The sequence below is a fragment of the Phalangium opilio genome, unplaced genomic scaffold, assembly GCF_054372755.1.
Source record: "Phalangium opilio isolate 3A_F unplaced genomic scaffold, DU_Popi_V2 ptg000089l_1, whole genome shotgun sequence".
In the NCBI taxonomy this organism is placed as follows: domain Eukaryota; kingdom Metazoa; phylum Arthropoda; class Arachnida; order Opiliones; family Phalangiidae; genus Phalangium; species Phalangium opilio.
Window position 1 is genome coordinate 2,269,095 of NW_028324194.1, and position 21,511 is coordinate 2,290,605.

Below are 21,511 nucleotides of genomic sequence, written 5' to 3' on the forward strand. Positions count from 1 at the left end.
GGAAGGGATGGCCGAGGGGTTAAGGCGATGGACTGCTATTCCATTGGGCTCTGCCCGCGCGAGTTCGAATCTCGCCTCCGTCGTTTTATCCGTTTTGTTTTGAACACAAATGCAGTCAAAATGATTTAACTCCTTTAAATCCCGGAAGGGATGGCCGAGTGGTTAAGGCGATGGAATACTGATACATTGGGCTCAAAACACGCGAGTTCGAATCTCGCTTCCGTCGTTTTAACCGGATTGTTATAATCACAAATTCAGGCAAAATAATTAAACCAGTTTTAAATCAAGGACGGGGTGGCCGAGTGATAAAGGCGATGGACTGCTAATCCATTGGGCTCTGCCCGCGCGAGTTCGAATCTCGCCTCAGTCGTTTTAATCGGATTGTTTTAATCACAAATTCAGGCAAAATAATTGAACCAGTTTTAAATCGAGGACAGGGTGGTTAAGGCGATGGACTGCTAATCCATTGGGCTCTGCCCGCGCGAGTTCGAATCTCGCCTCCGTCGTTTTATCCGTTTTGTTTTGAACACAAATGCACTCAAAATGATTTAACTCCTTTAAATCCCGGAAGGGATGGCCGAGTGGTTAAGGCGATGGAATGCTGATACATTGGGCTCTAAACACACGAGTTCGAATCTCGCCTCCGTCGTTTTAACCGGATTGTTATAATCACAAATTCAGGCAAAATAATTAAACCAGTTTTAAATCAAGGACGGGGTGGCCGAGTGATAAAGGCGATGGACTGCTAATCCATCGGGCTCTGCCCGCGCGAGTTCGAATCTCGCCTCCGTCGTTTTATCCGTTTTGTTTTGAACACAAATGCACTCAAAATGATTTAACTCCTTTAAATCCCGGAAGGGATGGCCGAGTGGTTAAGGCGATGGAATGCTGATACATTGGGCTCTAAACACACGAGTTCGAATCTCGCCTCCGTCGTTTTAACCGGATTGTTATAATCACAAATTCAGGCAAAATAACTAAACCAGTTTTAAATCAAGGACGGGGTGGCCGAGTGATAAAGGCGATGGACTGCTAATCCATTGGGCTCTGCCCGCGCGAGTTCGAATCTCGCCTCAGTCGTTTTATCCGTTTTGTTTTGAACACAAATGCAGTCAAAATGATTTAACTCCTTTAAATCCCGGAAGGGATGGCCGAGTGGTTAAGGCGATGGAATGCTGATATATTGGGCTCTAAACACGCGAGTTCGAATCTCGCCTCCGTCGTTTTAACCGGATTGTTATAATCACAAATTCAGGCAAAATAATTAAACCAGTTTTAAATCAAGGACGGGGTGGCCGAGTGATAAAGGCGATGGACTGCTAATCCATTGGGCTCTGCCCGCGCGAGTTCGAATCTCGCCTCCGTCGTTTTATCCGTTTTGTTTTGAACACAAATGCACTCAAAATGATTTAACTCCTTTAAATCCCGGAAGGGATGGCCGAGTGGTTAAGGCGATGGAATGCTGATACATTGGGCTCTAAACACACGAGTTCGAATCTCGCCTCCGTCGTTTTAACCGGATTGTTATAATCACAAATTCAGGCAAAATAATTAAACCAGTTTTAAATCAAGGACGGGGTGGCCGAGTGATAAAGGCGATGGACTGCTAATCCATTGGGCTCTGCCCGCGCGAGTTCGAATCTCGCCTCAGTCGTTTTATCCGTTTTGTTTTGAACACAAATGCAGTCAAAATGATTTAACTCCTTTAAATCCCGGAAGGGATGGCCGAGTGGTTAAGGCGATGGAATGCTGATATATTGGGCTCTAAACACGCGAGTTCGAATCTCGCCTCCGTCGTTTTAACCGGATTGTTATAATCACAAATTCAGGCAAAATAATTGAACCAGTTTTAAATCGAGGACAGGGTGGTTAAGGCGATGGACTGCTAATCCATTGGGCTCTGCCCGCGCGAGTTCGAATCTCGCCTCCGTCGTTTTATCCGTTTTGTTTTGAACACAAATGCACTCAAAATGATTTAACTCCTTTAAATCCCGGAAGGGATGGCCGAGTGGTTAAGGCGATGGAATGCTGATACATTGGGCTCTAAACACACGAGTTCGAATCTCGCCTCCGTCGTTTTAACCGGATTGTTATAATCACAAATTCAGGCAAAATAATTAAACCAGTTTTAAATCAAGGACGGGGTGGCCGAGTGATAAAGGCGATGGACTGCTAATCCATCGGGCTCTGCCCGCGCGAGTTCGAATCTCGCCTCCGTCGTTTTATCCGTTTTGTTTTGAACACAAATGCACTCAAAATGATTTAACTCCTTTAAATCCCGGAAGGGATGGCCGAGTGGTTAAGGCGATGGAATGCTGATACATTGGGCTCTAAACACACGAGTTCGAATCTCGCCTCCGTCGTTTTAACCGGATTGTTATAATCACAAATTCAGGCAAAATAATTAAACCAGTTTTAAATCAAGGACGGGGTGGCCGAGTGATAAAGGCGATGGACTGCTAATCCATTGGGCTCTGCCCGCGCGAGTTCGAATCTCGCCTCAGTCGTTTTATCCGTTTTGTTTTGAACACAAATGCAGTCAAAATGATTTAACTCCTTTAAATCCCGGAAGGGATGGCCGAGTGGTTAAGGCGATGGAATGCTGATATATTGGGCTCTAAACACGCGAGTTCGAATCTCGCCTCCGTCGTTTTAACCGGATTGTTATAATCACAAATTCAGGCAAAATAATTAAACCAGTTTTAAATCAAGGACGGGGTGGCCGAGTGATAAAGGCGATGGACTGCTAATCCATTGGGCTCTGCCCGCGCGAGTTCGAATCTCGCCTCCGTCGTTTTATCCGTTTTGTTTTGAACACAAATGCAGTCAAAATGATTAAACTCGGTTAAATCGAGGAAGGGATGGCCGAGGGGTTAAGGCGATGGACTGCTATTCCATTGGGCTCTGCCCGCGCGAGTTCGAATCTCGCCTCCGTCGTTTTATCCGTTTTGTTTTGAACACAAATGCAGTCAAAATGATTTAACTCCTTTAAATCCCGGAAGGGATGGCCGAGTGGTTAAGGCGATGGAATACTGATACATTGGGCTCAAAACACGCGAGTTCGAATCTCGCTTCCGTCGTTTTAACCGGATTGTTATAATCACAAATTCAGGCAAAATAATTAAACCAGTTTTAAATCAAGGACGGGGTGGCCGAGTGATAAAGGCGATGGACTGCTAATCCATTGGGCTCTGCCCGCGCGAGTTCGAATCTCGCCTCAGTCGTTTTAATCGGATTGTTTTAATCACAAATTCAGGCAAAATAATTGAACCAGTTTTAAATCGAGGACAGGGTGGTTAAGGCGATGGACTGCTAATCCATTGGGCTCTGCCCGCGCGAGTTCGAATCTCGCCTCCGTCGTTTTATCCGTTTTGTTTTGAACACAAATGCACTCAAAATGATTTAACTCCTTTAAATCCCGGAAGGGATGGCCGAGTGGTTAAGGCGATGGAATGCTGATACATTGGGCTCTAAACACACGAGTTCGAATCTCGCCTCCGTCGTTTTAACCGGATTGTTATAATCACAAATTCAGGCAAAATAATTAAACCAGTTTTAAATCAAGGACGGGGTGGCCGAGTGATAAAGGCGATGGACTGCTAATCCATCGGGCTCTGCCCGCGCGAGTTCGAATCTCGCCTCCGTCGTTTTATCCGTTTTGTTTTGAACACAAATGCACTCAAAATGATTTAACTCCTTTAAATCCCGGAAGGGATGGCCGAGTGGTTAAGGCGATGGAATGCTGATACATTGGGCTCTAAACACACGAGTTCGAATCTCGCCTCCGTCGTTTTAACCGGATTGTTATAATCACAAATTCAGGCAAAATAATTAAACCAGTTTTAAATCAAGGACGGGGTGGCCGAGTGATAAAGGCGATGGACTGCTAATCCATTGGGCTCTGCCCGCGCGAGTTCGAATCTCGCCTCAGTCGTTTTATCCGTTTTGTTTTGAACACAAATGCAGTCAAAATGATTTAACTCCTTTAAATCCCGGAAGGGATGGCCGAGTGGTTAAGGCGATGGAATGCTGATATATTGGGCTCTAAACACGCGAGTTCGAATCTCGCCTCCGTCGTTTTAACCGGATTGTTATAATCACAAATTCAGGCAAAATAATTAAACCAGTTTTAAATCAAGGACGGGGTGGCCGAGTGATAAAGGCGATGGACTGCTAATCCATTGGGCTCTGCCCGCGCGAGTTCGAATCTCGCCTCCGTCGTTTTATCCGTTTTGTTTTGAACACAAATGCAGTCAAAATGATTAAACTCGGTTAAATCGAGGAAGGGATGGCCGAGGGGTTAAGGCGATGGACTGCTATTCCATTGGGCTCTGCCCGCGCGAGTTCGAATCTCGCCTCCGTCGTTTTATCTGTTTTGTTTTGAACACAAATGCAGGCAAAATGATTAAACTCGTTTAAATCCCGGAAGGGATTTCCGAGTGGTTAAGGCGATGGATTGCTGATACATTGGGCTCTTAACACGCGAGTTCGAATCTCGCCTACGTCGTTTTAACCGGATTGTTTTAATCACAAAATCAGGCAAAATAATTAAACCAGTTTTAAATCGAGGACGGGGTGGCCGAGTGGTTAAGGCGATGGACTGCTAATCCATTGGGCTCTGCCCGCGCGAGTTCGAATGTCGCCTCCGTCGTTTTAACCGGATTGTTTTAATCACAAATTCAGGCAAAATAATTAAACCAGTTTTAAATCGAGGACCGGATGGTTAAGGCGTTGGACTGCTAATCCATTGGGCTCTGCCCGCGCGAGTTCGAATCTCGCCTCCGTCGTTTTAACCGGATTGTTTTAATCACAAATTCAGGCAAAATAATAGAACCAGTTTTAAATCGAGGACAGGGTGGTTAAGGCGATGGACTGCTAATCCATTGGACTCTGCCCGCGCGAGTTCGAATCTCGCCTCCGTCTTTTTATCCGTTTTGTTTTGAACACAAATGCAGTCAAAATGATTTAACTCCTTTAAATCCCGGAAGGGATGGCCGAGTGGTTAAGGCGATGGAATGCTGATATATTGGGCTCTAAACACGCGAGTTCGAATCTCGCCTCCGTCGTTTTAACCGGATTGTTATAATCACAAATTCAGGCAAAATAATTAAACCAGTTTTAAATCGAGGACCGGATGGTTAAGGTGTTGGACTGCTAATCCATTGGGCTCTGCCCGCGCGAGTTCGAATCTCGCCTCCGTCGTTTTAACCGGATTGTTTTAATCACAAATTCAGGCAAAATAATTAAACCAGTTTTAAATCGAGGACCGGATGGTTAAGGCGTTGGACTGCTAATCCATTGGGCTCTGCCCGCGCGAGTTCGAATCTCGCCTCCGTCGTTTTATCTGTTTTGTTTTGAACACAAATGCAGGCAAAATGATTAAACTCGTTTAAATCCCGGAAGGGATTTCCGAGTGGTTAAGGCGATGGATTGCTGATACATTGGGCTCTTAACACGCGAGTTCGAATCTCGCCTACGTCGTTTTAACCGGATTGTTTTAATCACAAAATCAGGCAAAATAATTAAACCAGTTTTAAATCGAGGACGGGGTGGCCGAGTGGTTAAGGCGATGGACTGCTAATCCATTGGGCTCTGCCCGCGCGAGTTCGAATGTCGCCTCCGTCGTTTTAACCGGATTGTTTTAATCACAAATTCAGGCAAAATAATTAAACCAGTTTTAAATCGAGGACCGGATGGTTAAGGCGTTGGACTGCTAATCCATTGGGCTCTGCCCGCGCGAGTTCGAATCTCGCCTCCGTCGTTTTAACCGGATTGTTTTAATCACAAATTCAGGCAAAATAATAGAACCAGTTTTAAATCGAGGACAGGGTGGTTAAGGCGATGGACTGCTAATCCATTGGACTCTGCCCGCGCGAGTTCGAATCTCGCCTCCGTCTTTTTATCCGTTTTGTTTTGAACACAAATGCAGTCAAAATGATTTAACTCCTTTAAATCCCGGAAGGGATGGCCGAGTGGTTAAGGCGATGGAATGCTGATATATTGGGCTCTAAACACGCGAGTTCGAATCTCGCCTCCGTCGTTTTAACCGGATTGTTATAATCACAAATTCAGGCAAAATAATTAAACCAGTTTTAAATCGAGGACGGGGTGGCCGAGTGGTTAAGGCGATGGACTGCTAATCCATTGGGCTCTGCCCGCGCGAGTTCGAATGTCGCCTCCGTCGTTTTAACCGGATTGTTTTAATCACAAATTCAGGCAAAATAATAGAACCAGTTTTGAATCGAGGACAGGTTGGTTAAGGCGATGGACTGCTAATCCATTGGGCTCTGCCCGCGCGAGTTCGAATCTCGCCTCCGTCTTTTTATCCGTTTTGTTTTGAACACAAATGCAGTCAAAATGATTTAACTCCTTTAAATCCCGGAAGGGGTGGCCGAGTGGTTAAGGCGATGGAATGCTGATACATTGGGCTCTAAACACGCGAGTTCGAATCTCGCCTCCGTCGTTTTAACCGGATTGTTTTAATCACAAATTCAGGCAAAATAATTAAACCAGTTTTAAATCGAGGACGGGGTGGCTGAGTGGTTAAGGCGATGGACTGCTAATCCATTGGGCTCTGCCCGCGCGAGTTCGAATCTCGCCTCCGTCGTTTTATCCGTTTTGTTTTGAACACAAATGCAGTCAAAATGATTTAACTCCTTCAAATCCCGGAAGGGATGGCCGAGTGGTTAAGGCGATGGAATGCTGATACATTGGGCTCTAAACACGCGAGTTCGAATCTCGCCTCTGTCGTTTTAACCGGATTGTTATAATCACAAATTCAGGCAAAATAATTAAACCAGTTTTAAATCGAGGACGGGGTGGCCGAGTGGTTAAGGCGATGGACTGCTAATCCATTGGGCTCTGCCCGCGCGAGTTCGAATCTCGCCTCCGTCGTTTTATCCGTTTTGTTTTGAACACAAATGCAGTCAAAATGATTTAACTCGTTTTAATATCGGAAGGGATGGCCGAGTTGTTAAGGCGATGGATTGCTAATACATTGGGCCCTAAACACGCGAGTTCGAATCTCGCCTCCGTCGTTTTAACCGGATTGTTTTAATCACAAATTCAGGCAAAATAATTAAACCAGTTTTAAATCGAGGACCGGATGGTTAAGGCGTTGGACTGCTAATCCATTGGGCTCTGCCCGCGCGAGTTCGAATCTCGCCTCCGTCGTTTTAACCGGATTGTTTTAATCACAAATTCAGGCAAAATAATTAAACCAGTTTTAAATCGAGGACCGGATGGTTAAGGCGTTGGACTGCTAATCCATTGGGCTCTGCCCGCGCGAGTTCGAATCTCGCCTCCGTCGTTTTAACCGGATTGTTTTATTCACAAATTCAGGCAAAATAATAGAACCAGTTTTAAATCGAGGACAGGGTGGTTAAGGCGATGGACTGCTAATCCATTGGGCTCTGCCCGCGCGAGTTCGAATCTCGCCTCCGTCTTTTTATCCGTTTTGTTTTGAACACAAATGCAGTCAAAATGATTTAACTCCTTTAAATCCCGGAAGGGGTGGCCGAGTGGTTAAGGCGATGGAATGCTGATACATTGGGCTCTAAACACGCGAGTTCGAATGTCGCCTCCGTCGTTTTAACCGGATTGTTTTAATCACAAATTCAGGCAAAATAATTAAACCAGTTTTAAATCGAGGACGGGGTGGCTGAGTGGTTAAGGCGATGGACTGCTAATCCATTGGGCTCTGCCCGCGCGAGGTCGAATCTCGCCTCCGTCGTTTTATCCGTTTTGTTTTGAACACAAATGCAGTCAAAATGATTTAACTCCTTTAAATCCCGGAAGGGATGGCCGAGTGGTTAAGGCGATGGAATGCTGATATATTGGGCTCTAAACACGCGAGTTCGAATCTCGCCTCCGTCGTTTTAACCGGATTGTTATAATCACAAATTCAGGCAAAATAATTAAACCAGTTTTAAATCGAGGACGGGGTGGCCGAGTGGTTAAGGCGATGGACTGCTAATCCATTGGGCTCTGCCCGCGCGAGTTCGAATGTCGCCTCCGTCGTTTTAACCGGATTGTTTTAATCACAAATTCAGGCAAAATAATAGAACCAGTTTTGAATCGAGGACAGGTTGGTTAAGGCGATGGACTGCTAATCCATTGGGCTCTGCCCGCGCGAGTTCGAATCTCGCCTCCGTCTTTTTATCCGTTTTGTTTTGAACACAAATGCAGTCAAAATGATTTAACTCCTTTAAATCCCGGAAGGGGTGGCCGAGTGGTTAAGGCGATGGAATGCTGATACATTGGGCTCTAAACACGCGAGTTCGAATCTCGCCTCCGTCGTTTTAACCGGATTGTTTTAATCACAAATTCAGGCAAAATAATTAAACCAGTTTTAAATCGAGGACGGGGTGGCTGAGTGGTTAAGGCGATGGACTGCTAATCCATTGGGCTCTGCCCGCGCGAGTTCGAATCTCGCCTCCGTCGTTTTATCCGTTTTGTTTTGAACACAAATGCAGTCAAAATGATTAAACTCGGTTAAATCGAGGAAGGGATGGCCGAGGGGTTAAGGCGATGGACTGCTATTCCATTGGGCTCTGCCCGCGCGAGTTCGAATCTCGCCTCCGTCGTTTTATCTGTTTTGTTTTGAACACAAATGCAGGCAAACGGATTAAACTCGTTTAAATCCCGGAAGGGATTTCCGAGTGGTTAAGGCGATGGATTGCTGATACATTGGGCTCTAAACACGCGAGTTCGAATCTCGAATCCGTCGTTTTAACCGGATTGTTATAATCACAAGTTCAGGCAAAATAATTAAACCAGTTTTAAATCGAGGACGGGGTGGCCGAGTGGTTAAGGCGATGGACTGCTAATCCATTGGACTCTGCCCGCGCGAGTTCGAATCTCGCCTCCGTCGTTTTATCCGTTTTGTTTTGAACACAAATGCAGTCAAAATGATTTAACTCGTTTTAATATCGGAAGGGATGGCCGAGTTGTTAAGGCGATGGATTGCTAATACATTGGGCCCTAAACACGCGAGTTCGAATCTCGCCTCCGTCGTTTTAACCGGATTGTTTTAATCACAAATTCAGGCAAAATAATTAAACCAGTTTTAAATCGAGGACCGGATGGTTAAGGCGTTGGACTGCTAATCCATTGGGCTCTGCCCGCGCGAGTTCGAATCTCGCCTCCGTCGTTTTAACCGGATTGTTTTAATCACAAATTCAGGCAAAATAATAGAACCAGTTTTAAATCGAGGACAGGGTGGTTAAGGCGATGGACTGCTAATCCATTGGACTCTGCCCGCGCGAGTTCGAATCTCGCCTCCGTCTTTTTATCCGTTTTGTTTTGAACACAAATGCAGTCAAAATGATTTAACTCCTTTAAATCCCGGAAGGGATGGCCGAGTGGTTAAGGCGATGGAATGCTGATATATTGGGCTCTAAACACGCGAGTTCGAATCTCGCCTCCGTCGTTTTAACCGGATTGTTATAATCACAAATTCAGGCAAAATAATTAAACCAGTTTTAAATCAAGGACGGGGTGGCCGAGTGATAAAGGCGATGGACTGCTAATCCATTGGGCTCTGCCCGCGCGAGTTCGAATCTCGCCTCCGTCGTTTTATCCGTTTTGTTTTGAACACAAATGCAGTCAAAATGATTAAACTCGGTTAAATCGAGGAAGGGATGGCCGAGGGGTTAAGGCGATGGACTGCTATTCCATTGGGCTCTGCCCGCGCGAGTTCGAATCTCGCCTCCGTCGTTTTATCTGTTTTGTTTTGAACACAAATGCAGGCAAAATGATTAAACTCGTTTAAATCCCGGAAGGGATTACCGAGTGGTTAAGGCGATGGATTGCTGATACATTGGGCTCTTAACACGCGAGTTCGAATCTCGCCTACGTCGTTTTAACCGGATTGTTTTAATCACAAATTCAGGCAAAATAATTAAACCAGTTTTAAATCGAGGACGGGGTGGCCGAGTGGTTAAGGCGATGGACTGCTAATCCATTGGGCTCTGCCCGCGCGAGTTCGAATCTCGCCTCCGTCGTTTTATCCGTTTTGTTTTGAACACAAATGCAGTCAAAATGATTAAACTCGGTTAAATCGAGGAAGGGATGGCCGAGTTGTTAAGGCGATGGATTGCTAATACATTGGGCCCTAAACACGCGAGTTCGAATCTCGCCTCCGTCGTTTTAACCGGATTGTTTTAATCACAAATTCAGGCAAAATAATTAAACCAGTTTTAAATCGAGGACCGGATGGTTAAGGCGTTGGACTGCTAATCCATTGGGCTCTGCCCGCGCGAGTTCGAATCTCGCCTTCGTCGTTTTATCCGTTTTGTTTTGAACACAAATGCAGTCAAAATGATTAAACTCGGTTAAATCGAGGAAGGGATGGCCGAGGGGTTAAGGCGATGGACTGCTATTCCATTGGGCTCTGCCCGCGCGAGTTCGAATCTCGCCTCCGTCGTTTTATCTGTTTTGTTTTGAACACAAATGCAGGCAAAATGATTAAACTCGTTTAAATCCCGGAAGGGATTACCGAGTGGTTAAGGCGATGGATTGCTGATACATTGGGCTCTTAACACGCGAGTTCGAATCTCGCCTACGTCGTTTTAACCGGATTGTTTTAATCACAAATTCAGGCAAAATAATTAAACCAGTTTTAAATCGAGGACGGGGTGGCCGAGTGGTTAAGGCGATGGACTGCTAATCCATTGGGCTCTGCCCGCGCGAGTTCGAATCTCGCCTCCGTCGTTTTATCCGTTTTGTTTTGAACACAAATGCAGTCAAAATGATTAAACTCGGTTAAATCGAGGAAGGGATGGCCGAGTTGTTAAGGCGATGGATTGCTAATACATTGGGCCCTAAACACGCGAGTTCGAATCTCGCCTCCGTCGTTTTAACCGGATTGTTTTAATCACAAATTCAGGCAAAATAATTAAATCAGTTTTAAATCGAGGACCGGATGGTTAAGGCGTTGGACTGCTAATCCATTGGGCTCTGCCCGCGCGAGTTCGAATCTCGCCTCCGTCGTTTCAACCGGATTGTTTTAATCACAAATTCAGGCAAAATAATAGAACCAGTTTTAAATCGAGGACAGGGTGGTTAAGGCGATGGACTGCTAATCCATTGGGCTCTGCCCGCGCGAGTTCGAATCTCGCCTCCGTCGTTTTAACCGGATTGTTTTAATCACAAATTCAGGCAAAATAATTAAACCAGTTTTAAATCGAGGACCGGATGGTTAAGGCGTTGGACTGCTAATCCATTGGGCTCTGCCCGCGCGAGTTCGAATCTCGCCTCCGTCGTTTTATCTGTTTTGTTTTGAACACAAATGCAGTCAAAATGATTTAACTCCTTTAAATCCCGGAAGGGGTGGCCGAGTGGTTAAGGCGATGGAATGCTGATACATTGGGCTCTAAACACGCGAGTTCGAATCTCGCCTCCGTCGTTTTAACCGGATTGTTTTATTCACAAATTCAGGCAAAATAATAGAACCAGTTTTAAATCGAGGACAGGGTGGTTAAGGCGATGGACTGCTAATCCATTGGGCTCTGCCCGCGCGAGTTCGAATCTCGCCTCCGTCTTTTTATCCGTTTTGTTTTGAACACAAATGCAGTCAAAATGATTTAACTCCTTTAAATCCCGGAAGGGGTGGCCGAGTGGTTAAGGCGATGGAATGCTGATACATTGGGCTCTAAACACGCGAGTTCGAATCTCGCCTCCGTCGTTTTAACCGGATTGTTTTAATCACAAATTCAGGCAAAATAATTAAACCAGTTTTAAATCGAGGACGGGGTGGCTGAGTGGTTAAGGCGATGGACTGCTAATCCATTGGGCTCTGCCCGCGCGAGGTCGAATCTCGCCTCCGTCGTTTTATCCGTTTTGTTTTGAACACAAATGCAGTCAAAATGATTTAACTCCTTTAAATCCCGGAAGGGATGGGCGAGTGGTTAAGGCGATGGAATGCTGATATATTGGGCTCTAAACACGCGAGTTCGAATCTCGCCTCCGTCGTTTTAACCGGATTGTTATAATAACAAATTCAGGCAAAATAATTAAACCAGTTTTAAATCACGGACGGGGTGGCCGAGTGATAAAGGCGATGGACTGCTAATCGATTGGGCTCTGCCCGCGCGAGTTCGAATCTCGCCTCCGTCGTTTTATCCGTTTTGTTTTGAACACAAATGCAGTCAAAATGATTAAACTCGGTTAAATCGAGGAAAGGATGGCCGAGAGGTTAAGGCGATGGACTGCTATTCCATTGGGCTCTGCCCGCGCGAGTTCGAATCTCGCCTCCGTCGTTTTATCTGTTTTGTTTTGAACACAAATGCAGGCAAACGGATTAAACTCGTTTAAATCCCGGAAGGGATTTCCGAGTGGTTAAGGCGATGGATTGCTGATACATTGGGCTCTAAACACGCGAGTTCGAATCTCGAATCCGTCGTTTTAACCGGATTGTTATAATCACAAGTTCAGGCAAAATAATTAAACCAGTTTTAAATCGAGGACGGGGTGGCCGAGTGGTTAAGGCGATGGACTGCTAATCCATTGGACTCTGCCCGCGCGAGTTCGAATCTCGCCTCCGTCGTTTTATCCGTTTTGTTTTGAACACAAATGCAGTCAAAATGATTTAACTCCTTCAAATCCCGGAAGGGATGGCCGAGTGGTTAAGGCGATGGAATGCTGATACATTGGGCTCTAAACACGCGAGTTCGAATCTCGCCTCCGTAGTTTTAACCGGATTGTTTTAATCACAAATTCAGGCAAAATAATTAAACCGGTTTTAAATCGAGGACCGGATGGTTAAGGCGTTGGACTGCTAATCCATTGGGCTCTGCCCGCGCGAGTTCGAATCTCGCCTCCGTCGTTTAAACCGGATTGTTTTAATCACAAATTCAGGCAAAATAATAGAACCAGTTTTAAATCGAGGACAGGGTGGTTAAGGCGATGGACTGCTAATCCATTGGGCTCTGCCCGCGCGAGTTCGAATCTCGCCTCCGTCTTTTTATCCGTTTTGTTTTGAACACAAATGCAGTCAAAATGATTTAACTCCTTTAAATCCCGGAAGGGGTGGCCGAGTGGTTAAGGCGATGGAATGCTGATACATTGGGCTCTAAACACGCGAGTTCGAATCTCGCCTCCGTCGTTTTAACCGGATTGTTATAATCACAAATTCAGGCAAAATAATTAAACCAGTTTTAAATCGAGGACGGGGTGGCCGAGTGGTTAAGGCGATGGACTGCTAATCCATTGGGCTCTGCCCGCGCGAGTTCGAATCTCGCCTCCGTCGTTTTATCCGTTTTGTTTTGAACACAAATGCAGTCAAAATGATTTAACTCGTTTTAATATCTTAAGGGATGGCCGAGTTGTTAAGGCGATGGATTGCTAATACATTGGGCCCTAAACACGCGAGTTCGAATCTCGCCTCCGTCGTTTTAACCGGATTGTTTTAATCACAAATTCAGGCAAAATAATAGAACCAGTTTTAAATCGAGGACAGGGTGGTTAAGGCGATGGACTGCTAATCCATTGGGCTCTGCCCGCGCGAGTTCGAATCTCGCCTCCGTCTTTTTATCCGTTTTGTTTTGAACACAAATGCAGTCAAAATGATTTAACTCCTTTAAATCCCGGAAGGGGTGGCCGAGTGGTTAAGGCGATGGAATGCTGATACATTGGGCTCTAAACACGCGAGTTCGAATCTCGCCTCCGTCGTTTTAACCGGATTGTTTTAATCACAAATTCAGGCAAAATAATTAAACCAGTTTTAAATCGAGGACGGGGTGGCTGAGTGGTTAAGGCGATTGACTGCTAATCCATTGGGCTCTGCCCGCGCGAGGTCGAATCTCGCCTCCGTCGTTTTATCCGTTTTGTTTTGAACACAAATGCAGTCAAAATGATTTAACTCCTTTAAATCCCGGAAGGGATGGGCGAGTGGTTAAGGCGATGGAATGCTGATATATTGGGCTCTAAACACGCGAGTTCGAATCTCGCCTCCGTCGTTTTAACCGGATTGTTATAATAACAAATTCAGGCAAAATAATTAAACCAGTTTTAAATCACGGACGGGGTGGCCGAGTGATAAAGGCGATGGACTGCTAATCGATTGGGCTCTGCCCGCGCGAGTTCGAATCTCGCCTCCGTCGTTTTATCCGTTTTGTTTTGAACACAAATGCAGTCAAAATGATTAAACTCGGTTAAATCGAGGAAGGGATGGCCGAGAGGTTAAGGCGATGGACTGCTATTCCATTGGGCTCTGCCCGCGCGAGTTCGAATCTCGCCTCCGTCGTTTTATCTGTTTTGTTTTGAACACAAATGCAGGCAAACGGATTAAACTCGTTTAAATCCCGGAAGGGATTTCCGAGTGGTTAAGGCGATGGATTGCTGATACATTGGGCTCTAAACACGCGAGTTCGAATCTCGAATCCGTCGTTTTAACCGGATTGTTATAATCACAAGTTCAGGCAAAATAATTAAACCAGTTTTAAATCGAGGACGGGGTGGCCGAGTGGTTAAGGCGATGGACTGCTAATCCATTGGACTCTGCCCGCGCGAGTTCGAATCTCGCCTCCGTCGTTTTATCCGTTTTGTTTTGAACACAAATGCAGTCAAAATGATTTAACTCCTTCAAATCCCGGAAGGGATGGCCGAGTGGTTAAGGCGATGGAATGCTGATACATTGGGCTCTAAACACGCGAGTTCGAATCTCGCCTCCGTAGTTTTAACCGGATTGTTTTAATCACAAATTCAGGCAAAATAATTAAACCGGTTTTAAATCGAGGACCGGATGGTTAAGGCGTTGGACTGCTAATCCATTGGGCTCTGCCCGCGCGAGTTCGAATCTCGCCTCCGTCGTTTAAACCGGATTGTTTTAATCACAAATTCAGGCAAAATAATAGAACCAGTTTTAAATCGAGGACAGGGTGGTTAAGGCGATGGACTGCTAATCCATTGGGCTCTGCCCGCGCGAGTTCGAATCTCGCCTCCGTCTTTTTATCCGTTTTGTTTTGAACACAAATGCAGTCAAAATGATTTAACTCCTTTAAATCCCGGAAGGGGTGGCCGAGTGGTTAAGGCGATGGAATGCTGATACATTGGGCTCTAAACACGCGAGTTCGAATCTCGCCTCCGTCGTTTTAACCGGATTGTTATAATCACAAATTCAGGCAAAATAATTAAACCAGTTTTAAATCGAGGACGGGGTGGCCGAGTGGTTAAGGCGATGGACTGCTAATCCATTGGGCTCTGCCCGCGCGAGTTCGAATCTCGCCTCCGTCGTTTTATCCGTTTTGTTTTGAACACAAATGCAGTCAAAATGATTTAACTCGTTTTAATATCTTAAGGGATGGCCGAGTTGTTAAGGCGATGGATTGCTAATACATTGGGCCCTAAACACGCGAGTTCGAATCTCGCCTCCGTCGTTTTAACCGGATTGTTTTAATCACAAATTCAGGCAAAATAATAGAACCAGTTTTAAATCGAGGACAGGGTGGTTAAGGCGATGGACTGCTAATCCATTGGGCTCTGCCCGCGCGAGTTCGAATCTCGCCTCCGTCTTTTTATCCGTTTTGTTTTGAACACAAATGCAGTCAAAATGATTTAACTCCTTTAAATCCCGGAAGGGGTGGCCGAGTGGTTAAGGCGATGGAATGCTGATACATTGGGCTCTAAACACGCGAGTTCGAATCTCGCCTCCGTCGTTTTAACCGGATTGTTTTAATCACAAATTCAGGCAAAATAATTAAACCAGTTTTAAATCGAGGACGGGGTGGCTGAGTGGTTAAGGCGATTGACTGCTAATCCATTGGGCTCTGCCCGCGCGAGGTCGAATCTCGCCTCCGTCGTTTTATCCGTTTTGTTTTGAACACAAATGCAGTCAAAATGATTTAACTCCTTTAAATCCCGGAAGGGATGGGCGAGTGGTTAAGGCGATGGAATGCTGATATATTGGGCTCTAAACACGCGAGTTCGAATCTCGCCTCCGTCGTTTTAACCGGATTGTTATAATAATAAATTCAGGCAAAATAATTAAACCAGTTTTAAATCACGGACGGGGTGGCCGAGTGATAAAGGCGATGGACTGCTAATCCATTGGGCTCTGCCCGCGCGAGTTCGAATCTCGCCTCCGTCGTTTTATCCGTTTTGTTTTGAACACAAATGCAGTCAAAATGATTAAACTCGGTTAAATCGAGGAAGGGATGGCCGAGGGGTTAAGGCGATGGACTGCTATTCCATTGGGCTCTGCCCGCGCGAGTTCGAATCTCGCCTCCGTCGTTTTATCTGTTTTGTTTTGAACACAAATGCAGGCAAACGGATTAAACTCGTTTAAATCCCGGAAGGGATTTCCGAGTGGTTAAGGCGATGGAATGCTGATACATTGGGCTCTAAACACGCGAGTTCGAATCTCGCCTCCGTAGTTTTAACCGGATTGTTTTAATCACAAATTCAGGCAAAATAATTAAACCGGTTTTAAATCGAGGACCGGATGGTTAAGGCGTTGGACTGCTAATCCATTGGGCTCTGCCCGCGCGAGTTCGAATCTCGCCTCCGTCGTTTAAACCGGATTGTTTTAATCACAAATTCAGGCAAAATAATAGAACCAGTTTTAAATCGAGGACAGGGTGGTTAAGGCGATGGACTGCTAATCCATTGGGCTCTGCCCGCGCGAGTTCGAATCTCGCCTCCGTCTTTTTATCCGTTTTGTTTTGAACACAAATGCAGTCAAAATGATTTAACTCCTTTAAATCCCGGAAGGGGTGGCCGAGTGGTTAAGGCGATGGAATGCTGATACATTGGGCTCTAAACACGCGAGTTCGAATCTCGCCTCCGTCGTTTTAACCGGATTGTTATAATCACAAATTCAGGCAAAATAATTAAACCAGTTTTAAATCGAGGACGGGGTGGCCGAGTGGTTAAGGCGATGGACTGCTAATCCATTGGGCTCTGCCCGCGCGAGTTCGAATCTCGCCTCCGTCGTTTTATCCGTTTTGTTTTGAACACAAATGCAGTCAAAATGATTTAACTCGTTTTAATATCTTAAGGGATGGCCGAGTTGTTAAGGCGATGGATTGCTAATACATTGGGCCCTAAACACGCGAGTTCGAATCTCGCCTCCGTCGTTTTAACCGGATTGTTTTAATCACAAATTCAGGCAAAATAATAGAACCAGTTTTAAATCGAGGACAGGGTGGTTAAGGCGATGGACTGCTAATCCATTGGGCTCTGCCCGCGCGAGTTCGAATCTCGCCTCCGTCTTTTTATCCGTTTTGTTTTGAACACAAATGCAGTCAAAATGATTTAACTCCTTTAAATCCCGGAAGGGGTGGCCGAGTGGTTAAGGCGATGGAATGCTGATACATTGGGCTCTAAACACGCGAGTTCGAATCTCGCCTCCGTCGTTTTAACCGGATTGTTTTAATCACAAATTCAGGCAAAATAATTAAACCAGTTTTAAATCGAGGACGGGGTGGCTGAGTGGTTAAGGCGATGGACTGCTAATCCATTGGGCTCTGCCCGCGCGAGGTCGAATCTCGCCTCCGTCGTTTTATCCGTTTTGTTTTGAACACAAATGCAGTCAAAATGATTTAACTCCTTTAAATCCCGGAAGGGATGGGCGAGTGGTTAAGGCGATGGAATGCTGATATATTGGGCTCTAAACACGCGAGTTCGAATCTCGCCTCCGTCGTTTTAACCGGATTGTTATAATAATAAATTCAGGCAAAATAATTAAACCAGTTTTAAATCACGGACGGGGTGGCCGAGTGATAAAGGCGATGGACTGCTAATCCATTGGGCTCTGCCCGCGCGAGTTCGAATCTCGCCTCCGTCGTTTTATCCGTTTTGTTTTGAACACAAATGCAGTCAAAATGATTAAACTCGGTTAAATCGAGGAAGGGATGGCCGAGGGGTTAAGGCGATGGACTGCTATTCCATTGGGCTCTGCCCGCGCGAGTTCGAATCTCGCCTCCGTCGTTTTATCTGTTTTGTTTTGAACACAAATGCAGGCAAACGGATTAAACTCGTTTAAATCCCGGAAGGGATTTCCGAGTGGTTAAGGCGATGGAATGCTGATACATTGGGCTCTAAACACGCGAGTTCGAATCTCGCCTCCGTAGTTTTAACCGGATTGTTTTAATCACAAATTCAGGCAAAATAATTAAACCGGTTTTAAATCGAGGACCGGATGGTTAAGGCGTTGGACTGCTAATCCATTGGGCTCTGCCCGCGCGAGTTCGAATCTCGCCTCCGTCGTTTAAACCGGATTGTTTTAATCACAAATTCAGGCAAAATAATAGAACCAGTTTTAAATCGAGGACAGGGTGGTTAAGGCGATGGACTGCTAATCCATTGGGCTCTGCCCGCGCGAGTTCGAATCTCGCCTCCGTCTTTTTATCCGTTTTGTTTTGAACACAAATGCAGTCAAAATGATTTAACTCCTTTAAATCCCGGAAGGGGTGGCCGAGTGGTTAAGGCGATGGAATGCTGATACATTGGGCTCTAAACACGCGAGTTCGAATCTCGCCTCCGTCGTTTTAACCGGATTGTTATAATCACAAATTCAGGCAAAATAATTAAACCAGTTTTAAATCGAGGACGGGGTGGCCGAGTGGTTAAGGCGATGGACTGCTAATCCATTGGGCTCTGCCCGCGCGAGTTCGAATCTCGCCTCCGTCGTTTTATCCGTTTTGTTTTGAACACAAATGCAGTCAAAATGATTTAACTCGTTTTAATATCTTAAGGGATGGCCGAGTTGTTAAGGCGATGGATTGCTAATACATTGGGCCCTAAACACGCGAGTTCGAATCTCGCCTCCGTCGTTTTAACCGGATTGTTTTAATCACAAATTCAGGCAAAATAATAGAACCAGTTTTAAATCGAGGACAGGGTGGTTAAGGCGATGGACTGCTAATCCATTGGGCTCTGCCCGCGCGAGTTCGAATCTCGCCTCCGTCTTTTTATCCGTTTTGTTTTGAACACAAATGCAGTCAAAATGATTTAACTCCTTTAAATCCCGGAAGGGGTGGCCGAGTGGTTAAGGCGATGGAATGCTGATACATTGGGCTCTAAACACGCGAGTTCGAATCTCGCCTCCGTCGTTTTAACCGGATTGTTTTAATCACAAATTCAGGCAAAATAATTAAACCAGTTTTAAATCGAGGACGGGGTGGCTGAGTGGTTAAGGCGATGGACTGCTAATCCATTGGGCTCTGCCCGCGCGAGGTCGAATCTCGCCTCCGTCGTTTTATCCGTTTTGTTTTGAACACAAATGCAGTCAAAATGATTTAACTCCTTTAAATCCCGGAAGGGATGGGCGAGTGGTTAAGGCGATGGAATGCTGATATATTGGGCTCTAAACACGCGAGTTCGAATCTCGCCTCCGTCGTTTTAACCGGATTGTTATAATAATAAATTCAGGCAAAATAATTAAACCAGTTTTAAATCACGGACGGGGTGGCCGAGTGATAAAGGCGATGGACTGCTAATCCATTGGGCTCTGCCCGCGCGAGTTCGAATCTCGCCTCCGTCGTTTTATCCGTTTTGTTTTGAACACAAATGCAGTCAAAATGATTAAACTCGGTTAAATCGAGGAAGGGATGGCCGAGGGGTTAAGGCGATGGACTGCTATTCCATTGGGCTCTGCCCGCGCGAGTTCGAATCTCGCCTCCGTCGTTTTATCTGTTTTGTTTTGAACACAAATGCAGGCAAACGGATTAAACTCGTTTAAATCCCGGAAGGGATTTCCGAGTGGTTAAGGCGATGGATTGCTGATACATTGGGCTCTAAACACGCGAGTTCGAATCTCGAATCCGTCGTTTTAACCGGATTGTTATAATCACAAGTTCAGGCAAAATAATTAAACCAGTTTTAAATCGAGGACGGGGTGGCCGAGTGGCTAAGGCGATGGACTGCTAATCCATTGGACTCTGCCCGCGCGAGTTCGAATCTCGCCTCCGTCGTTTTATCCGTTTTGTTTTGAACACAAATGCAGTCAAAATGATTTAACTCCTTCAAATCCCGGAAGGGATGGCCGAGTGGTTAAGGCGATGGAATGCTGATACATTGGGCTCTAAACACGCGAGTTCGAATCTCGCCTCCGTAGTTTTAACCGGATTGTTTTAATCACAAATTCAGGCAAAATAATTAAACCGGTTTTAAATCGAGGACCGGATGGTTAAGGCGTTGGACTGCTAATCCATTGGGCTCTGCCCGCGCGAGTTCGAATCTCGCCTCCGTCGTTTAAACCGGATTGTTTTAATCACAAATTCAGGCAAAATAATAGAACCAGTTTTAAATCGAGGACAGGGTGGTTAAGGCGATGGACTGCTAATCCATTGGGCTCTGCCCGCGCGAGTTCGAATCTCGCCTCCGTCTTTTTATCCGTTTTGTTTTGAACACAAATGCAGTCAAAATGATTTAACTCCTTTAAATCCCGGAAGGGGTGGCCGAGTGGTTAAGGCGATGGAATGCTGATACATTGGGCTCTAAACACGCGAGTTCGAATCTCGCCTCCGTCGTTTTAACCGGATTGTTATAATCACAAATTCAGGCAAAATAATTAAACCAGTTTTAAATCGAGGACGGGGTGGCTGAGTGGTTAAGGCGATGGACTGCTAATCCATTGGGCTCTGCCCGCGCGAGTTCGAATCTCGCCTCCGTCGTTTTATCCGTTTTGTTTTGAACACAAATGCAGTCAAAATGATTTAACTCCTTCAAATCCCGGAAGGGATGGCCGAGTGGTTAAGGCGATGGAATGCTGATACATTGGGCTCTAAACACGCGAGTTCGAATCTCGCCTCCGTCGTTTTAACCGGATTGTTATAATCAAAAATTCAGGCAAAATAATTAAACCAGTTTTAAATCGAGGACGGGGTGGCCGAGTGGTTAAGGCGATGGACTGCTAATCCATTGGGCTCTGCCCGCGCGAGTTCGAATCTCGCCTCTGTCGTTTTATCCGTTTTGTTTTGAACACAAATGCAGTCAAAATGATTTAACTCGTTTTAATATCGGAAGGGATGGCCGAGTTGTTAAGGCGATGGATTGCTAATACATTGGGCCCTAAACACGCGAGTTCGAATCTCGCCTCCTTCGTTTTAACCGGATTGTTTTAATCACAAATTCAGGCAAAATAATTAAACCGGTTTTAAATCGAGGACCGGATGGTTAAGGCGTTGGACTGCTAATCCATTGGGCTCTGCCCGCGCGAGTTCGAATCTCGCCTCCGTCGTTTAAACCGGATTGTTTTAATCACAAATGCAGTCAAAATGATTTAACTCCTTTAAATCCCGGAAGGGGTGGCCGAGTGGTTAAGGCGATGGAATGCTGATACATTGGGCTCTAAACACGCGAGTTCGAATCTCGCCTCCGTCGTTTTAACCGGATTGTTTTAATCACAAATTCAGGCAAAATAATTAAACCAGTTTTAAATCGAGGACGGGGTGGCTGAGTGGTTAAGGCGATGGACTGCTAATCCATTGGGCTCTGCCCGCGCGAGTTCGAATCTCGCCTCCGTCGTTTTATCCGTTTTGTTTTGAACACAAATGCAGTCAAAATGATT

The 21,511-nt window shown here is 45.7% G+C and overlaps 55 non-coding genes across 55 annotated transcripts; all 55 read left to right on the forward strand.

The window, feature by feature from the left end:
- The first annotated feature begins 1 nt into the window (after position 1).
- TRNAS-GCU (transfer RNA serine (anticodon GCU)) lies at positions 2 to 83 on the forward strand. Its single transcript has one exon. It is a non-coding gene; the product is annotated as a tRNA-Ser (tRNA).
- Positions 84 to 288: 205 nt separating this feature from the next.
- Positions 289 to 370, forward strand: TRNAS-GCU (transfer RNA serine (anticodon GCU)). The gene has a single exon. It is a non-coding gene; the product is annotated as a tRNA-Ser (tRNA).
- A 341-nt stretch (positions 371 to 711) lies between these two features.
- On the forward strand, positions 712 to 793 carry TRNAS-GCU (transfer RNA serine (anticodon GCU)). Its single transcript has one exon. It is a non-coding gene; the product is annotated as a tRNA-Ser (tRNA).
- A 205-nt stretch (positions 794 to 998) lies between these two features.
- Positions 999 to 1,080, forward strand: TRNAS-GCU (transfer RNA serine (anticodon GCU)). Its single transcript has one exon. It is a non-coding gene; the product is annotated as a tRNA-Ser (tRNA).
- A 205-nt stretch (positions 1,081 to 1,285) lies between these two features.
- Positions 1,286 to 1,367, forward strand: TRNAS-GCU (transfer RNA serine (anticodon GCU)). Its single transcript has one exon. It is a non-coding gene; the product is annotated as a tRNA-Ser (tRNA).
- A 205-nt stretch (positions 1,368 to 1,572) lies between these two features.
- On the forward strand, positions 1,573 to 1,654 carry TRNAS-GCU (transfer RNA serine (anticodon GCU)). Its single transcript has one exon. It is a non-coding gene; the product is annotated as a tRNA-Ser (tRNA).
- Positions 1,655 to 2,138: 484 nt separating this feature from the next.
- On the forward strand, positions 2,139 to 2,220 carry TRNAS-GCU (transfer RNA serine (anticodon GCU)). The gene has a single exon. It is a non-coding gene; the product is annotated as a tRNA-Ser (tRNA).
- A 205-nt stretch (positions 2,221 to 2,425) lies between these two features.
- Positions 2,426 to 2,507, forward strand: TRNAS-GCU (transfer RNA serine (anticodon GCU)). The gene has a single exon. It is a non-coding gene; the product is annotated as a tRNA-Ser (tRNA).
- A 205-nt stretch (positions 2,508 to 2,712) lies between these two features.
- On the forward strand, positions 2,713 to 2,794 carry TRNAS-GCU (transfer RNA serine (anticodon GCU)). Its single transcript has one exon. It is a non-coding gene; the product is annotated as a tRNA-Ser (tRNA).
- A 61-nt stretch (positions 2,795 to 2,855) lies between these two features.
- TRNAS-GCU (transfer RNA serine (anticodon GCU)) lies at positions 2,856 to 2,937 on the forward strand. Its single transcript has one exon. It is a non-coding gene; the product is annotated as a tRNA-Ser (tRNA).
- A 205-nt stretch (positions 2,938 to 3,142) lies between these two features.
- Positions 3,143 to 3,224, forward strand: TRNAS-GCU (transfer RNA serine (anticodon GCU)). The gene has a single exon. It is a non-coding gene; the product is annotated as a tRNA-Ser (tRNA).
- A 341-nt stretch (positions 3,225 to 3,565) lies between these two features.
- TRNAS-GCU (transfer RNA serine (anticodon GCU)) lies at positions 3,566 to 3,647 on the forward strand. Its single transcript has one exon. It is a non-coding gene; the product is annotated as a tRNA-Ser (tRNA).
- Positions 3,648 to 3,852: 205 nt separating this feature from the next.
- Positions 3,853 to 3,934, forward strand: TRNAS-GCU (transfer RNA serine (anticodon GCU)). Its single transcript has one exon. It is a non-coding gene; the product is annotated as a tRNA-Ser (tRNA).
- Positions 3,935 to 4,139: 205 nt separating this feature from the next.
- TRNAS-GCU (transfer RNA serine (anticodon GCU)) lies at positions 4,140 to 4,221 on the forward strand. Its single transcript has one exon. It is a non-coding gene; the product is annotated as a tRNA-Ser (tRNA).
- A 61-nt stretch (positions 4,222 to 4,282) lies between these two features.
- TRNAS-GCU (transfer RNA serine (anticodon GCU)) lies at positions 4,283 to 4,364 on the forward strand. Its single transcript has one exon. It is a non-coding gene; the product is annotated as a tRNA-Ser (tRNA).
- Positions 4,365 to 4,569: 205 nt separating this feature from the next.
- TRNAS-GCU (transfer RNA serine (anticodon GCU)) lies at positions 4,570 to 4,651 on the forward strand. Its single transcript has one exon. It is a non-coding gene; the product is annotated as a tRNA-Ser (tRNA).
- Positions 4,652 to 5,543: 892 nt separating this feature from the next.
- TRNAS-GCU (transfer RNA serine (anticodon GCU)) lies at positions 5,544 to 5,625 on the forward strand. Its single transcript has one exon. It is a non-coding gene; the product is annotated as a tRNA-Ser (tRNA).
- A 477-nt stretch (positions 5,626 to 6,102) lies between these two features.
- On the forward strand, positions 6,103 to 6,184 carry TRNAS-GCU (transfer RNA serine (anticodon GCU)). The gene has a single exon. It is a non-coding gene; the product is annotated as a tRNA-Ser (tRNA).
- A 341-nt stretch (positions 6,185 to 6,525) lies between these two features.
- On the forward strand, positions 6,526 to 6,607 carry TRNAS-GCU (transfer RNA serine (anticodon GCU)). Its single transcript has one exon. It is a non-coding gene; the product is annotated as a tRNA-Ser (tRNA).
- A 205-nt stretch (positions 6,608 to 6,812) lies between these two features.
- Positions 6,813 to 6,894, forward strand: TRNAS-GCU (transfer RNA serine (anticodon GCU)). The gene has a single exon. It is a non-coding gene; the product is annotated as a tRNA-Ser (tRNA).
- A 756-nt stretch (positions 6,895 to 7,650) lies between these two features.
- TRNAS-GCU (transfer RNA serine (anticodon GCU)) lies at positions 7,651 to 7,732 on the forward strand. The gene has a single exon. It is a non-coding gene; the product is annotated as a tRNA-Ser (tRNA).
- A 205-nt stretch (positions 7,733 to 7,937) lies between these two features.
- TRNAS-GCU (transfer RNA serine (anticodon GCU)) lies at positions 7,938 to 8,019 on the forward strand. The gene has a single exon. It is a non-coding gene; the product is annotated as a tRNA-Ser (tRNA).
- A 341-nt stretch (positions 8,020 to 8,360) lies between these two features.
- On the forward strand, positions 8,361 to 8,442 carry TRNAS-GCU (transfer RNA serine (anticodon GCU)). The gene has a single exon. It is a non-coding gene; the product is annotated as a tRNA-Ser (tRNA).
- A 61-nt stretch (positions 8,443 to 8,503) lies between these two features.
- TRNAS-GCU (transfer RNA serine (anticodon GCU)) lies at positions 8,504 to 8,585 on the forward strand. The gene has a single exon. It is a non-coding gene; the product is annotated as a tRNA-Ser (tRNA).
- A 205-nt stretch (positions 8,586 to 8,790) lies between these two features.
- Positions 8,791 to 8,872, forward strand: TRNAS-GCU (transfer RNA serine (anticodon GCU)). The gene has a single exon. It is a non-coding gene; the product is annotated as a tRNA-Ser (tRNA).
- Positions 8,873 to 9,492: 620 nt separating this feature from the next.
- Positions 9,493 to 9,574, forward strand: TRNAS-GCU (transfer RNA serine (anticodon GCU)). Its single transcript has one exon. It is a non-coding gene; the product is annotated as a tRNA-Ser (tRNA).
- Positions 9,575 to 9,635: 61 nt separating this feature from the next.
- Positions 9,636 to 9,717, forward strand: TRNAS-GCU (transfer RNA serine (anticodon GCU)). The gene has a single exon. It is a non-coding gene; the product is annotated as a tRNA-Ser (tRNA).
- A 205-nt stretch (positions 9,718 to 9,922) lies between these two features.
- On the forward strand, positions 9,923 to 10,004 carry TRNAS-GCU (transfer RNA serine (anticodon GCU)). The gene has a single exon. It is a non-coding gene; the product is annotated as a tRNA-Ser (tRNA).
- A 340-nt stretch (positions 10,005 to 10,344) lies between these two features.
- Positions 10,345 to 10,426, forward strand: TRNAS-GCU (transfer RNA serine (anticodon GCU)). The gene has a single exon. It is a non-coding gene; the product is annotated as a tRNA-Ser (tRNA).
- A 205-nt stretch (positions 10,427 to 10,631) lies between these two features.
- Positions 10,632 to 10,713, forward strand: TRNAS-GCU (transfer RNA serine (anticodon GCU)). The gene has a single exon. It is a non-coding gene; the product is annotated as a tRNA-Ser (tRNA).
- Positions 10,714 to 11,748: 1,035 nt separating this feature from the next.
- Positions 11,749 to 11,830, forward strand: TRNAS-GCU (transfer RNA serine (anticodon GCU)). The gene has a single exon. It is a non-coding gene; the product is annotated as a tRNA-Ser (tRNA).
- Positions 11,831 to 12,035: 205 nt separating this feature from the next.
- TRNAS-GCU (transfer RNA serine (anticodon GCU)) lies at positions 12,036 to 12,117 on the forward strand. Its single transcript has one exon. It is a non-coding gene; the product is annotated as a tRNA-Ser (tRNA).
- Positions 12,118 to 12,178: 61 nt separating this feature from the next.
- Positions 12,179 to 12,260, forward strand: TRNAS-GCU (transfer RNA serine (anticodon GCU)). The gene has a single exon. It is a non-coding gene; the product is annotated as a tRNA-Ser (tRNA).
- Positions 12,261 to 12,465: 205 nt separating this feature from the next.
- Positions 12,466 to 12,547, forward strand: TRNAS-GCU (transfer RNA serine (anticodon GCU)). The gene has a single exon. It is a non-coding gene; the product is annotated as a tRNA-Ser (tRNA).
- A 620-nt stretch (positions 12,548 to 13,167) lies between these two features.
- TRNAS-GCU (transfer RNA serine (anticodon GCU)) lies at positions 13,168 to 13,249 on the forward strand. Its single transcript has one exon. It is a non-coding gene; the product is annotated as a tRNA-Ser (tRNA).
- A 484-nt stretch (positions 13,250 to 13,733) lies between these two features.
- On the forward strand, positions 13,734 to 13,815 carry TRNAS-GCU (transfer RNA serine (anticodon GCU)). Its single transcript has one exon. It is a non-coding gene; the product is annotated as a tRNA-Ser (tRNA).
- Positions 13,816 to 14,020: 205 nt separating this feature from the next.
- On the forward strand, positions 14,021 to 14,102 carry TRNAS-GCU (transfer RNA serine (anticodon GCU)). The gene has a single exon. It is a non-coding gene; the product is annotated as a tRNA-Ser (tRNA).
- Positions 14,103 to 14,163: 61 nt separating this feature from the next.
- Positions 14,164 to 14,245, forward strand: TRNAS-GCU (transfer RNA serine (anticodon GCU)). The gene has a single exon. It is a non-coding gene; the product is annotated as a tRNA-Ser (tRNA).
- A 205-nt stretch (positions 14,246 to 14,450) lies between these two features.
- Positions 14,451 to 14,532, forward strand: TRNAS-GCU (transfer RNA serine (anticodon GCU)). Its single transcript has one exon. It is a non-coding gene; the product is annotated as a tRNA-Ser (tRNA).
- Positions 14,533 to 15,152: 620 nt separating this feature from the next.
- On the forward strand, positions 15,153 to 15,234 carry TRNAS-GCU (transfer RNA serine (anticodon GCU)). The gene has a single exon. It is a non-coding gene; the product is annotated as a tRNA-Ser (tRNA).
- Positions 15,235 to 15,718: 484 nt separating this feature from the next.
- Positions 15,719 to 15,800, forward strand: TRNAS-GCU (transfer RNA serine (anticodon GCU)). The gene has a single exon. It is a non-coding gene; the product is annotated as a tRNA-Ser (tRNA).
- A 205-nt stretch (positions 15,801 to 16,005) lies between these two features.
- Positions 16,006 to 16,087, forward strand: TRNAS-GCU (transfer RNA serine (anticodon GCU)). Its single transcript has one exon. It is a non-coding gene; the product is annotated as a tRNA-Ser (tRNA).
- Positions 16,088 to 16,148: 61 nt separating this feature from the next.
- TRNAS-GCU (transfer RNA serine (anticodon GCU)) lies at positions 16,149 to 16,230 on the forward strand. Its single transcript has one exon. It is a non-coding gene; the product is annotated as a tRNA-Ser (tRNA).
- Positions 16,231 to 16,850: 620 nt separating this feature from the next.
- TRNAS-GCU (transfer RNA serine (anticodon GCU)) lies at positions 16,851 to 16,932 on the forward strand. Its single transcript has one exon. It is a non-coding gene; the product is annotated as a tRNA-Ser (tRNA).
- Positions 16,933 to 17,416: 484 nt separating this feature from the next.
- Positions 17,417 to 17,498, forward strand: TRNAS-GCU (transfer RNA serine (anticodon GCU)). The gene has a single exon. It is a non-coding gene; the product is annotated as a tRNA-Ser (tRNA).
- Positions 17,499 to 17,703: 205 nt separating this feature from the next.
- On the forward strand, positions 17,704 to 17,785 carry TRNAS-GCU (transfer RNA serine (anticodon GCU)). Its single transcript has one exon. It is a non-coding gene; the product is annotated as a tRNA-Ser (tRNA).
- A 61-nt stretch (positions 17,786 to 17,846) lies between these two features.
- Positions 17,847 to 17,928, forward strand: TRNAS-GCU (transfer RNA serine (anticodon GCU)). Its single transcript has one exon. It is a non-coding gene; the product is annotated as a tRNA-Ser (tRNA).
- A 620-nt stretch (positions 17,929 to 18,548) lies between these two features.
- On the forward strand, positions 18,549 to 18,630 carry TRNAS-GCU (transfer RNA serine (anticodon GCU)). Its single transcript has one exon. It is a non-coding gene; the product is annotated as a tRNA-Ser (tRNA).
- Positions 18,631 to 19,114: 484 nt separating this feature from the next.
- TRNAS-GCU (transfer RNA serine (anticodon GCU)) lies at positions 19,115 to 19,196 on the forward strand. The gene has a single exon. It is a non-coding gene; the product is annotated as a tRNA-Ser (tRNA).
- A 205-nt stretch (positions 19,197 to 19,401) lies between these two features.
- On the forward strand, positions 19,402 to 19,483 carry TRNAS-GCU (transfer RNA serine (anticodon GCU)). The gene has a single exon. It is a non-coding gene; the product is annotated as a tRNA-Ser (tRNA).
- Positions 19,484 to 19,544: 61 nt separating this feature from the next.
- On the forward strand, positions 19,545 to 19,626 carry TRNAS-GCU (transfer RNA serine (anticodon GCU)). The gene has a single exon. It is a non-coding gene; the product is annotated as a tRNA-Ser (tRNA).
- A 205-nt stretch (positions 19,627 to 19,831) lies between these two features.
- On the forward strand, positions 19,832 to 19,913 carry TRNAS-GCU (transfer RNA serine (anticodon GCU)). The gene has a single exon. It is a non-coding gene; the product is annotated as a tRNA-Ser (tRNA).
- A 620-nt stretch (positions 19,914 to 20,533) lies between these two features.
- Positions 20,534 to 20,615, forward strand: TRNAS-GCU (transfer RNA serine (anticodon GCU)). Its single transcript has one exon. It is a non-coding gene; the product is annotated as a tRNA-Ser (tRNA).
- A 205-nt stretch (positions 20,616 to 20,820) lies between these two features.
- Positions 20,821 to 20,902, forward strand: TRNAS-GCU (transfer RNA serine (anticodon GCU)). The gene has a single exon. It is a non-coding gene; the product is annotated as a tRNA-Ser (tRNA).
- Positions 20,903 to 21,386: 484 nt separating this feature from the next.
- TRNAS-GCU (transfer RNA serine (anticodon GCU)) lies at positions 21,387 to 21,468 on the forward strand. Its single transcript has one exon. It is a non-coding gene; the product is annotated as a tRNA-Ser (tRNA).
- The last annotated feature ends 43 nt before the right edge of the window (positions 21,469 to 21,511 follow it).